The sequence below is a fragment of the Trichechus manatus genome, unplaced genomic scaffold, assembly GCF_000243295.1.
Source record: "Trichechus manatus latirostris isolate Lorelei unplaced genomic scaffold, TriManLat1.0 scaffold00049, whole genome shotgun sequence".
In the NCBI taxonomy this organism is placed as follows: domain Eukaryota; kingdom Metazoa; phylum Chordata; class Mammalia; order Sirenia; family Trichechidae; genus Trichechus; species Trichechus manatus.
Genome location: NW_004443985.1, coordinates 1,791,032 through 1,802,109, shown reverse-complemented (window position 1 = coordinate 1,802,109; position 11,078 = coordinate 1,791,032).

Here is an 11,078-nt window from a genome sequence, read left to right as displayed (position 1 = left end):
TGGTGTAGGCTGTGGTAGTTGTGGTCCGTTAGTCCTTTGGACTGTTGTAGGGGAAAAACATCACAAAGTTTAGTAAAGCAAAAAGAAAGTTTTATTTGGCATATATTCAAAAGGGCAGAAGTGGGAAGAGGTCAAGCATGCTGCCACAGCCCTGTCTGCCCGAGTCCAAAGAATATTACAGAGTCATCAGTATATATTAACATTACAAATGGGCAAAACCATTGAAAGCTTCACCTTTTCACAGATTGGCTAGAAACTGTGATCCTACGTTTTGAATTGTCTTTCTTAACAATCTTGGGTACAGGTTTCAGTAACGACAGTCAGGAGGGTCTTCATTGGTCCAACAAATTTCTATTCACTAAATGCTAATAGAAAAAGATTAGAGTAGAAAGTCTTTTGTGTTCTGTTTGATTGGCTTTATGTGAAAGTTTCCCTAAAAGATATTTTCCAAGATTATCTTATTAGCTATTGTCTTTATACCTCAGGGCCCAGTTGATGTGTCCTTGTGGGTCCTTGTGAGCCCAACTCCAGATGGGTCACATTCCCTATGCTCAAGGAGAGGGAATAATAACTCCAATATTATTTCCTAAATCAGGACTAATCTTTCCCTTGTGTCTTTAGTTTTCTTCATTCTCCCTTGCTCCTGACAGGGTGAGAGCAGTAGAGGATCTTAGATGGCTGCTCACAAGCTTTTAAGACCCCAGATGCTACTCACCAAAGTAGAATGTAGAACATGTTCTTTATAAACTGTTATGCCAATTAAGCTAGTTGTTCCCCGAGACCATGGTCCCCGCGGCCCTCAGCCTAGTAATTCGGTCCCTCAGGGAGTTTTGATGTGTCTTTGGAGCTTCCATGACCTTGCCTTGGGCAAGTTGTTCTGGCTTCCCCAGTATTGTCTACTGTCTCACCCTTCACCAAAATTACCACTTATCTATTGTCTATTTAGTTCACCCCACCCCTCCCATCCCTCCTAACCAACAAAGATTATTTCTTTTTGTGTGTAAACGTTTACATGAATTTTTACAGTAGAGGTCTCATACAATATTTGTCCGTTTGTGATTGACTTATTTCACTCAGCATAATGTCCTCCAGATTCATCCATGTTATGATATGCTTCACAGATTCATCACTGTTCTTTATCGTTCCATAGTACTCCATTGTGTGTATGTACCATAGTTTGTTTAACCATTCATCTGTTGATGGGCATCTAGGTTGTTTCCATCGTTTTGCTGTTGTGAACAATGCTGCAGTGAACATGGGTGTGCATATGTTTATTCGTGTGATGGCTCTTATTTCTCTAGGATATATTCCTAGGAGTGGGATTGCTGGATCGAATGGTATGTCTATTTCTAGCTTTCTGAGGAAGTGCCATATCGTTTTCCAAAATGGTTGTACCATTTTGCATTCCCACCAGCAGTGCATAAGAGTTCCGATCTCCCCGCAGCCTCTCCAAAATTTGTTATGTACTGTTTTTTTGGTTCGTCCAGTAACACCGCGGTGAGATGGTATCTCATTGTGGTTTTGATTTGCATTTTTCTAATGGCTAGTGATCCCGAGCATTTCCTCATGTGTCTGTTAGCTGCTTGAATGTCTTCTTGGTGAAGTGTCTGTTCATTTCCTTTGCCCATTTTTTAATTGAATTATTTGTCTTTTTGTTGTGGAGGTGTTGGATTTTCCTATAGATTTTAGAGATTAGACCTTTGTTATAGCCAAAAATTCTTTCCCAGTCTGTAGGTTCTCTTTTCACTCTTTTGGTAAAGTCTTTCGATGAGCCTAAGTGTTTAATTTTTAGAAGATCCCAGGTATCGTCTGGAGTTTGTGTGTTGTTGGTTATTGTTTGTATCCTGTTAATGCCGTGTATTAGCACCGCTAGCGCTGATCTTGTTTTTTCCTCTATGAGCTTCATAGTTTTTGGTTTTATATTTAGGTCTTTGATCCATTTTGAATTAATTTTTGTGTATAATGTGAGGTATGGGTCCTGTTTCATTTTTTTACCGATGGACATCCAGTTTTGCCAGCACCATTCATTAAAAAGACTGACTTTTTCCCATTTGCTGGACTTAGAGCCCCATTTTTTTTTAAACTCCAACTTACAGAAAAATACAAATGAGACAGTTTTAAAAAAAAATTTCTTCAAACTCTCTACCCAGTGGAAACCCCCTTAACATTTCTAATGAACATCATTTTGGACATCTTTATGTATAAACAAATGCCTACATTTTACCTGGCTGACAACTGCTTACTTCTCTCAACACTGTGTCATGAATGTCTTTTCATTTTAATAAATATAGGGCTTTATCATACATTGTATTCATTACTTAGTGTGAAAAATAGTGATGATATTAAGGTTGTTTTCAACTTTTCTGTATTTTTATTTATTTATTATGGTACTTTAGATGAAGGTTTACAGAACAAACGAACTTCTCACTAAACAATTAGTACACGTATTGTTTTGTGACATTGGTTACCAACCCTGCGACATGTCAACACTCTCCCCTTCTCAACCTTTGTTTCCCCATTACCAGCTTTCCTGTCCCCTCCTGCCTTCTAGTCCTTGCCCCTGGTCTGGTGTGCCCCTTTAGTCGCATTTTGTTTTATGGGTCTGTCTAATCTTTGGCTGCAGGGTGGACCTCAGGAATGAGTCAGCTTTTCTGTATTTGTAATGCTCATCTGCCTTAATGAAGGACTTTCGCTTCTGTCAATATGACAGCTACAATACCCTGCATGACCTCCCTCATTGAAACAACTAAAATCTCCAATAAAGTATTTAAAAAATAGGTTTGCGAGTGCATTGCTGAGCTGGCATAAAAGAAAAGAATCCTCGGAAGCCCAAAACAAAGTGAAAGAAAGAACGTGGGGTAGTAAGAGAGTTTCAAAGTCAGCTTTTACCTTTTCTGCAAAATCTTGATGACCTTGAGCTTTCCCTTTGGGGGCTGAACAGAGCACAGATGCGGGAGAGAAAGTCTATGACAGCAGGATCTTAGCCTGGTATCCACGGACTTCCTGAAGGGTATATGGATGGGAGTCAGGAGGTCCATCTATTTGGGTGGGAAAAAATAACATCTTTATCTCCACTAACCTTTCCATGAATTTTCACACGTTCTTTAATTATAAATGTGGACAACAATCCACAGTTGTACTAGCAAGACCTGTAAGTTACTCACCAGTTGAAATGGCGGGTATCCTCACATGCCATTAAGGTTGCCGCAGATACCTTGACGTATCATTTGTGCTTCTTACTGCTTTGAAATTATGCTAATTAGACACTTCACTAGATCTTGTTAGTGAATGCATTAATAAGGAAACTCATAGATAACTATACTGTAAATTTGTTTTTTAATATCTTTATAACTACATTTCAGTATAATTGATTTCCTTATAATCCTAAGTATTGTATTTCATGCATTTATCAACATCATTCTGAAAAGAGGGGTCGGTGGCAGAGAAAAGATTAAGAACTCATCTCGGGTTTTCCTGAGGTAAAAACTCCAATAAGAGACCTCCACAGATACACATTTGGGACTCCGAGATGTTTAGCCTAGGTGTGAGAGCGAATACACAAGCAAACCCGATGCAGAAGGTGGAATCAAAGCAACTTACCTTAACTTGACTTCGGCACGGGTAGAAGGAAAATGTCCTCTTAGCAATCATAACTCTGCGTTGGTCTTCATGCAGGTTCTCAGTCCAAATTCACACCATTCGTTCTTTGGAACAGGTTAGCCAAGGAGACATGACTCTTTTCCCACGTCTAGGTCCAAATGAACATCCAGGCTAAGGAGCTGCCTTTACACCAGAGGACCATGCCAAGATGTTTTGAAAATACACACAAAGACCACCCAAATGAGAACTGGTAAAGTCCATTTATTCAGGTCCTGCTATAGCAAGGGAGTCAGTCACCATGACCTGTGTTTGACAGACTCTAAGGCAGGCGGGGGGATGGGAAAGCTTTATTGTAGGAAAAGGGGAGGCTACGTGGGGCCGCTGTGAGTTGGAGCTGACACAGCGGCAGCTGATCTCCGCCGCGCCCTGGTTGGAGGTTGTTGGCACCGGAAAGCTGGAGGCGGGTAAACCAGAGCAGGGCATCCTGTGTAATTGGTATGGGGAGCATAGTCGGCTTTCTCGGGTTGGTTCTGAGTTGGAAGCAGAAACAACAATTAGGGAAGCTGGCAGTCACTGACCAAGTCCGCACCTTTCTGGGCTGATTGCTGCAGAGGTTATGGTTTGACTTCCTGAGCTGGTAACTGCAGACAGTGGGCCAGAGTCCTGTTGTCACAGACGGTCTGGCCATTGTCCATTTGTATATAACCTCTCATACTGTTTTTACCAGGGAGCTTCAGGAAGAACACGGAGTGTGAGAAAGCCAAACCAAACCTGTCAAGTTGATTCCGACTCACAGCCACCCTGTAGGACAGAGTAGAACTGCCCTGTAGGGTTTCCAAGGAGTGGCTGGTGGATTCGAACTGCTGACCTTTTGGTTAGTAGCCGAGCTCCTAACTACCGCGCCACTGGGGCTCCATGGAGTGTGAGAAGAGGCCCCCAAATTTCAAGGCACAAAATGGAGACCCTCATGTTCCCACATTTGGTCTCCGAGGCCTGCTGATTCTTCCAAAATATCCCTTGCATCTGACCTGGTCTTCCATTTTCGTTGCCCCCTCCCTAGTTCAGGACACCATCACTCTCACCTGTAACACCTTCACAGGTTTCCGCCCTGCCTCCAATCTCTTTTTCTCCTGAACTCGCTTTCCACTCAGCAGCCAGAGGGATCTTTCAAAAACAAATCTGAACACCACCACCATGAAGTGGTCTTGCCAAAAAAAAAAAAAAAAATCAAATCTGAATCTGATCAAGTCTCTGGACATAAAATTATCAATCCCAGGAAAGACAGCGGACAAGGAACATGTTAAACTACCCACAGGTCTGCAATCAGCAAAATGCAGACTCTGAGAAACTCTACGGAACAAACAACCCATTTTCCTCAACAAGTAAATTGCAGGGGAAAAGTAAAGATGGACAGAGAACTTATAGATTAAGAGGGATTTACGAGACATATGGAGCCCTGGTGGTGCAGTGCTTAAGAGCTCGGCTGCAACCAAAAGAACAGCAGTTCGAATCCACCAGCAGCTCTTTGGAAACCCTATGGGGCAGTTCTACTCTGTCCTGTAGGGTTGCTATGAGTCGGAATCCACTCGACAGCAATGGGTTTGGTTTGGTTTTTTAAAAGACAGATCCGCCACTCACAATGTGTGGACATTTTTGGGTCTAGATTCAAACAAACATTTACAGCATTTAGGAGACAATCGAAATGTGAATACTGACTTGATACTATTAAGGGACTAGTTTAGATTTTCTTTTAGGTTTCATAACCGCAGTTGAGTATCAATGCCCACAGGTTTGTTGGGAGCATGTGGGGAATTGGATGGCTTTCATCTTTTCCTGAGAAGTAAGAGGCAATTCTCCCGCTGAGCGCGGTGGGGCAGAGTTGGGTAGGGTCACGGATGGTGGTGAAGGCTTGAAAGTGCCTCTGTGGGGAACAGAAGAAGCTGACCAGGAGCACGCAGGTTTCCTGAACTAGCCCAGATGATGCTGCAGGCCAAGAATGTGCAATGGTCTTCAGCATTGCTCAGCAGTGGGACTCCTGCAGGCCAAGAATGTGCAATGGTCTTCAGCACTGCTCAGCAGTGGGGCTCCTGGAGGCGGAGGCCCAGCTGGTCTGGTCCAGGATGGGGGCCTTTCCATTGACTAGAAGATGCCAGAAGCTGAGTGTAATGTCCAGAGAGTAGGTACAGTGATGGGCAAGTTAGGGAAAGAAATGGAGCCAAAAGGGAGTCGGGGGAGGGTACCCTAGATGGGTCTCAATGAGGTCTTAGAGCCTTGTAGGAGTGGGGAGATGGGAGGCAGAGAACATGTGGGGCAGAGGGGTTACGATTCAGAGGTAGAGCAGTGGTGACAAGGTCTAAGAGAGAATAGCTAAAGTGGGGACCAGGCAAAGGCTCCTGGAGAAGAAGACCCAAAGAACGTGTTTCTACGGACACGATTATGAAGTTCCTCGTTTGGGTGCTTTAAAGCGTGTCCTGGATGAAGAGATGACAGTAAATCCTTACAGCCATTGGACCCAGGCTCACTCCTGGAGACTCGGAGTGTCTTCGGGATGCTGCGTCTGGAGCCTTGATAAGGTCTGGTGAACCGTGTCCTGGAAGCTGAGGTCAGTGTTCCTTTGGACTTGATTCTGCAGCCATGCAGGAACCCAGCAGCTGTTCCTGTCCCCTCTACAGGTGAACCTGTGAGGGGGGGGCTGGGGGCTGAGGGCTGCAGCAGGTGGGCCGAGGCAGAGTTCAACATCATGCTTTCATTTCTTTATTTTTTTAAATTTCTTTCTGATTTTGTTTTTTCAAGAGGTTTGCCTTTCTCTTTGGTTTCAAAGACCAGTTCTTGAAATTATCTATCATTTTTGTGCTTTTGCTGTTTTCTCATTACTTTTATCCTTTTTGTCTTCTGCTCTCCTGCAGATGCATGCTTTTTTCTTTCTCCTAACTTGCCGAATTATGTTTGGGGTTAGTTTATTCTCACTGTTTAGTGAAAGCATTCAAGGATATGCATTTACCTCTGAGTACATTCCAAAGGTTCTGATAAGGATGTTTTCATTTTCCAGCTTTCTAAATAGTGTGTTGTATTTTTATTTCCTTTTTGACCCACTAAGTATTTAACAGAATCATTTAAAAGCTCTACGCGGTTTGAGATTCCCCTCTCCCCCAATTATTGCTATTATTTTTGGTTGTTTTCTTTATCTTTATTCTTTTAGTCCAAGAGTTAAAAGTTCAAGAATATAGAGTAAATTAAAATGCACATGTCATTCGTTAACCACCAGTTTCTGAATCCCACTCCCAGGAATAATTGTTATTGATAACTTGGAGTGTATCTTTTCAGACGTTTCTTTCACATATACAGAAATACTCAGCGTAGTTATCTACCTTCACTGCTCCTGGAGTCACAAAGGGCAGGACCCAAGGATGAATGCAGTAAAACCAGAAAAACAGAAGATATCCATAAACAACATTTAATTTCCCTAAACTAAATTTGTTTCTAAGATGAAGACGAACACATAGACAGAAGGCATATTCACACTTTGGTGAAAGTAAGTACTTTCTCCTTCAGGCTCTTCACAATCGGTTTGCTTAAACATCAAAGTCCATCAGACTTTTCTCCAGACATAAAAATAAAATCAGCTTAAAAAAAATCTTAACCCCAGCTGTATAAGTTACTTATTCACCTGGAGGCAAGATCCACCCCACCCTCAAATGTGGACAAACAAATCTGTTTGCCCTGCTAGGGGCCATAGTTCAAAAGTATTTTTTAAATTCATTACAGCTTCCCAACGATCTTACAAAGAATTATAGATTTTTGCTACTTCTGAGACAGAACAGACAGAGAAATAATTTCCAACATATTTCAAAATGAAATCTTCTGTGTGTACATTCATTATAAAATTTCAGATAGATTCAATAAACCTGGGAATCTGATTATAACTGATTTGTCCATTTCATTCCCTAATTTCTGATTCAGTGATTTTACCTTTGTCTTGGAAGTAGAAGACATGTAATCAAAGCTACCAATATGCTCCCAACTTTTCACTTTCAAAACTACTCATTTAGAAAACAGTGTAAAAGCCTGGGTGGTTTCCACAGTCATCAATAGTATGGAACACAGATTTCGGTTGGGTGGGATAAAAGTGTCAACCAGTCTGATATTTTTACATTAACAGGTTAAAACATACGGGAATTTAAGATAATGTGTCTTTCTGAAGAAAGCATATTTTCTTCAGGATTTTTGCAAAGACTAAGGTTTCCTTTGAGAAAATCCACGTTGCAGGTACCTGTGAACATCAAAGAACGAAGAGACACTCTGGTGCTGTTTCATCAGACCCGAGGGTAAGGACTGAATTTATGTCTGTCTGGATTTTTCTATTTTACAATGAGTTTTCATTATTATAATGACCAAATGAAAAGTTTTTTTTTTTTTTCTGTTTCTGAAAAGCTAGCATCTAGTGTTTGCCCTCAGATGGATTAGTTTTCACTGATTTCTGTGTGTTATGATGTAATTTATTCACCTGAAAAACACCTAGATTCAAACAAGAATTAATGATTCAAAAATCAAACACTTTGCTAATAGAAGACAATATCAGCTAATATCTTTGTAGAAAATGTAGGATAATGTCTTTGTGATCTGGGGGTGGGGAAGGACTTCTTAAACAAGATGAAATAGCACAGACAATAAGGTAAAAATTTGATGAATTTTATTATATTCAAATTAGAGATTTCCAGGCAGCAAAGGGCAAGATAGAAAAAGCTGGCAGACTAATGACATAGTGGAAGAAGACATTCGAAATCTCTAAAACAAACAGGGGACTTTAATCTTGAAATACAAGAAACCCACAAATCCACAAGAAAAAGACAAAAATATCCAACTGGAAAATGAGCAAAGGACATAACCAGGCAATTCACCGAACGGGAAATTTTTTTTTGAAATTTTTTTAATTCTACTTTAGATGAAGGTTTACAGAACAAATAGTTCCTCATTAAACAGTCAGTACATATATTGTTTTATGACATTGGTTAACAACCCCACGACATGTCAACACTCTCCCTTCTCGAACTTGGGGGACCATTTTTTTTTTTGTGAGAATATACATAGCCAAAGTTACACCATTTCATAAGTTTCTACATGTGCAATTCAGTGACATAGATTGCATTCTTCCAGTTGTGCTGCTATTCTCACTATCCTTTTCCAAATTATTCCATCACCATTATCTTCAGCTCACTGCCCCCAGGCTTCCCATCAAACCTTTTGAGTTGCTGTTGTCAGTTTTGATCTCACATAGATAATTCTTTTTGTTTTGTAGCTTAGATGAAGGTTTGCAGAACAAATAGTTTCTGATTAAACAGTTAGTACACCTATTGCCCTATGACAATGTTTAACAACCCCACGACATGTCAACACTGTCCCTTCTCAACTTTGGGTTCCCTATCACCAGCTGTCCTGTCCTCTCCTGCCTTCTAGTCCTTATCCCTGAACTGCTGTGCTTCATTAGTCCCATTTTGTTTTATGGGGCTGTCCAATCCCTGGCTGAACGGTGACCCTCAGGAGTGACTTCATCACTGGTCTAAAAGGGTGTCTGGGGGCCATACTCTCAGGGTTTCTCCAGTCTGTCAGGCCAGTAAATCTGGTCTTTTGTTGTGAGTTAGAATTTTGTTCTGCATCCTTCTCCAGCTCTGTCCAGGACCCTCTGTTGTGATCCCCCAACGGGAAATCTTGAATGGCTAATGAATATATGTGAAGAGACACTCAAAGTCGTCAGCAATGAGAAAAATGCAAATTCAAACAACAAGGAGAAATCACCTATTTGCCAATTGCCATAGGACTGACTCATGGCCACCCCGTGTGTGTGAGCAGAACTGTGCTCCGTAGGGTTTTTAATGGCTGATTTATTAGAAGTAGATTGCCAGGTCTTTCTTCCAAGGACCTGCTGGGTGGACTCGAACTGCCAACCATTAGGCTGGCAGCTGAGCATGTTAACCGTTTGCCCCACCTGGGACTCAGAAAGATGGAGAAGGCCAAGTACTCTAGGATGGAGGGTCCAGGTATCCTTGTGCATTGCAGCTGGGAGCACAGACTGACACAGCCACCCTCAAAAGCAGTCTAGCACTCTTCTGTCCAATTAATTATGCACACATAGTGTCAGTCTTGGATATAAAGCCCATTTTCTCACACAGGTCCATAGGGCCATGGATGAGGACATTCCACGAAGGTGTTTGTATTAGCGGGGAACCGAAGTACACCAAGCCGTCACTCCCTGGGAGACCAGATAGTAAACTATGGTGTCTGCACGCTACCGGAGATGATGGAGCGGTTAGAGGCAAAAACTGGATCAGAGGTCTCCAAGTGTTCGTATTTCACAGCACCCTCAGTGTCTCAGTTTTGCATGGTGCTCCTTTGTTCATTAGTTGCCATCAAGTCAGCCCCCCACTCCCTGTCCTGCATCATCCCCATGATAGGTTGTGGATTGGGTCATTGTGATCCACAGGATTTTCATTGGCTGAGTTTTGGAAGCAGATCGCCAGGCCTTTCTTCCTAGTCTTAGTCTGGAAGCTCTGCTGAAACCTGTTGAGCATCACAGCACCACGCAAGCTTCTGCTGGCAGACAGGCGGTGGCTGCGCATGAGGTGTATTGCCTGGGAACTGAGCCTGGGTCTCTTTCCCGGAGGGTGAGAATGTCACCGCTGAACCATCACTGCCCCCTCACAGTGCTCCTAGGCCGAAAGAAATGTCTAGCTGTTGTGTTTATTAGGTAGTATGTATACGGCTTAATACGTATTTATGTACTAACAAAAAAAACCCGCACAAATTGAAAGAGAAAGTCATATTTCATTTCATTCTTGAATAACCAAAATGAGTTACTGAAAGGATGCATGTACCTTCTGAGCACCGCACAACTCCTCACGTCTTGGAATCAGGCGGGATACTGCCGCCCTTCTTCCCGTTTCACCTTATCCCTGCCTCTGCTGAAAACCCAGCCTGGCAAAGACAGGATGTTACGGAACGGACCGCAGCACATCTAATGTTGCAACTGTACCCCACCGAAGTCAGCAGGGCAGGCAAATTCTCAGCTGCGGGTCGAACCGATTCAAAGCCCTGACTCAGTTATCCTGGGTCAGGACAGGGCCTGTCAGAGCCCAGTGCCTCTAACCCCAGAACGCATTTTCCCTTGAGCCCCGAGTCACCGCTATGGGTGGACAAGCTGCCCCAGGACTGGAGACAGCCTTGGGGGTATCCAGGCCCGGGGCCGCCAGCGGGACACACAAGGCCAAGCCCAGCGTAGAGTTGAAACCTCTGGCCCAGGCGTCCTCCAGGAAAGCCGACTGCAGATTTGGATGGTGGGGAGGTGAGGGGTGGCCTTGGGGGACCAGCGGCTGCGCTGGGAGAGCCCGTCCACAGCACAGGTGCTAAGCCCCAGCCGTGCGGCTGGCTGCGGCCGCGCTCGCGTCCCCGGCAGGCGGCGCCAGAGCGCACGCCCGGCCTCGTGA